This window comes from Daphnia pulicaria, chromosome 6 (genome assembly GCF_021234035.1).
Source record: "Daphnia pulicaria isolate SC F1-1A chromosome 6, SC_F0-13Bv2, whole genome shotgun sequence".
Lineage (NCBI taxonomy): Eukaryota > Metazoa > Arthropoda > Branchiopoda > Diplostraca > Daphniidae > Daphnia > Daphnia pulicaria.
The window spans coordinates 17,916,531-17,919,207 of record NC_060918.1 but is presented as its reverse complement, the minus strand read 5'-3'; the positions used below and the strand labels follow the sequence as shown (position 1 = coordinate 17,919,207).

Sequence of the window (2,677 nt, the reverse complement as noted above, 5' to 3'; positions counted from 1 at the left end):
GCAAATTTGCTTGCACCTACTTTCATGCTTAATTTTTTTGCAATTGCAGAGTATACATGTATGAATCAAACAAAGTCAGTGCAGCACGCTGCTCACTCAGGTACGTAAACATGTTTGGTATATCTGAGTGCTCTATACTGAATTCTTTAAAAACTTCTTTGGGCTTAATCGGGCACCAGATGTCTGTTTTCGACCAATCTTTCAGCGAAATACTAGGTAATCTAATTAAACCATACACGCCATGTCTAAGTAATAACTTAAATGTTTCATAATTAATATTATTTTTAATGTTTTATTACTTTCATATATGCCCAACAAACAGAACTTATTAATCAATCAGCATTTCATACTGAAAATATTGAGTTTTCGAACTTTTTACTGAAGTTTTTTACTGCTGAGTTGAAATTGAAGTATTCGGGGGATTCTGATGACATGCTGTCTGATCTACTCAGTATAGGAAATTTTTGCTTTTTTACAGATTTTTGAAATGTGATGAAATATATTTTTCTTTTGATGTTTCCGAAAAAGGATACACTGTACCAAAAATAACGAAACTTTTGGGATTGCAACAATGGAAAATCAAGTACAATATGAAAAAAGCTGGATTAAGATCACGAAAATTTTCCGAAATAACAAACTCGCATTTAGATTGCATAGTCCGTGGTATAATCAGGCTGTTTCCCGACTCTGGTAAACAGCACAGTGTGTTGTGGTCAGTGACTATATTTAAATCTTTCATTTAATTATAGGATTCAAAAACTTTGTTGGGAAATACAAAATCAGTGGGCCAAAAGTTAGTCTACACAGATCGAGAGAATCATTTTGTAGAGTGAAGGACTTACGGAGGGATCCTCCAAGAAGGACAATCAAGAGGAGGGTATAGAGCGTGAAACATCTTCTCTCTCTTTGGTACGTCGACAGCCATCATAAACTATCAAGGAAGACTTATTAAAATTAATTCAATCACAAGTAAAATAGCAGTACTTTTATCTTTAGATGGAAGTTTTACGTCCAAGGTTGCGTTGATGGATATTCGAGGTTAATGGTGGTTCTTAACTTATCATCCAACAATCGAGCTGCAACAACCTTAAACCTTTTTTCTGGCGCTGTTGTGAAATGGGGTTTACCATTACGCGTGAGGTAAGGAAATAAGGTTATGAAAAATAATACACAGTTCATATTTTGAAATTGTTTTCATTGACCATGGGACAGAAAATTATGGTGTTTGTGATTTCATGTTAGCCGCAAGATCAGAAATTTGCAATCCATTTATCGCCGGCAAGTCGGTGCATAATCAGAGGGTCGAGCGTTCCTGGCGTGATTTGTTTGAAGCTGCTCTTGAACCATTCCACATAATGTTATAGTACGTTTTGTTATGTTTCCAAATAACCATTTATTAATTGGTCTGTTATTTAGTTCATGAGAGACCAATGGCCATTTAAATCCATCGTCCTTGATGGATCTAGTGTCCCTCCACATAACGTGCCGTCCGTTGTTGATTAGAACTGTCGATCCCTTCGCCCAGGGATGGAATAACCATCCTCTAAGCACAGAACATAACGAAACTCCCAAACGCCTATTTCACGGGAAGCTTTGAAGGAGACGGACGACGAATGCGATCTTTTAAAACAGGTAGCTCTAGACTTCTAACCTCCTGACTTGATTCAAAGTATTTCAATTATAATCGTAATTGTCTTGATTCTTTCCTTGTTAAGGACGTCGGAAAAATGCAAGAAGCTGTAAGGAAGTTGCCAACATACCCGACCGATGAATGCAGCATTGACGATTTCTTGATGCGAGAAGAAATGAGAAATTTGAACTTTGATGCGAATGTAGTTACTCTTGAAAATGCATTTGCGATGTATATGAATGTCAAAGCAGCATTATAAATGTTCTGTTTTTGATAAATTCATTTCCATTTAACTGTTTAAATGCTGGGGTAATACAGAAAGATCAAACTTATATCGATTTATAATCGATCAATGCGTAGATTGATTTCGTCTGATATAAAGATTACGTTTCGAAACAGTTTTTGTGCACCAAGTCTATCAATTTCGTTGTTCATTAGCATTAAAAATATTTTTCAAAGCATGTTTGTTGTCTTTCAGATTTTGAACCGTGAACTAGACATTACAAGAACAATTTTATTTTATCTCGGAAATCTACTTTTTTCCCAAAGGTTTTTTTAAACCCCAGTCTGGGACATTGCAACTATTGCGAAAGATTGCGAAAGGCGAAAATCCTACGATGATTAAAAGGCAAGACAAATAGCTGGTCTTCAATGTCTTCTATATCACGCACATAGCTCGTGTCCATCATGATCACTATTAATTGATAATTCAGTTAAAATGGCCGAATTTTAACATTCTAGCGTGTAGCGCCATCAGCAGAGAAAATTAATTTTCATTGTGTTCTATTTCGGATTGTACTCGGGGAAAAACAATAACACTTTTTGGTTTGAATTCTGTATTTTTTTACGCTTTTAGCGGATCTGAATTAGTGAACTAGAGTACAAAATCAATCGTATGCTGTGTAACGTAGAACGAGAAACACAATATAAAAAAGAATGCTAACAGGAACGATTGAATGCGTTCAATAAAATCCAAGATTCATACAATTTCAGGCACTTCGATTCCTAGGTAATTCATCTCTTGATGCGTATTTCAAATAACATAAT

The 2,677-nt window shown here is 35.5% G+C and overlaps 2 long non-coding RNA genes across 2 annotated transcripts; both read left to right on the top strand.

Moving 5' to 3' along the window:
* The first annotated feature begins 540 nt into the window (after positions 1-540).
* On the top strand, positions 541-1,134 carry LOC124342371. Its single transcript, XR_006918790.1, has 3 exons — positions 541-690; positions 750-909; positions 997-1,134. It is a non-coding gene; the product is annotated as an uncharacterized LOC124342371 (long non-coding RNA).
* A 71-nt stretch (positions 1,135-1,205) lies between these two features.
* On the top strand, positions 1,206-1,930 carry LOC124342238. Its single transcript, XR_006918716.1, has 3 exons — positions 1,206-1,363; positions 1,417-1,632; positions 1,716-1,930. It is a non-coding gene; the product is annotated as an uncharacterized LOC124342238 (long non-coding RNA).
* The last annotated feature ends 747 nt before the right edge of the window (positions 1,931-2,677 follow it).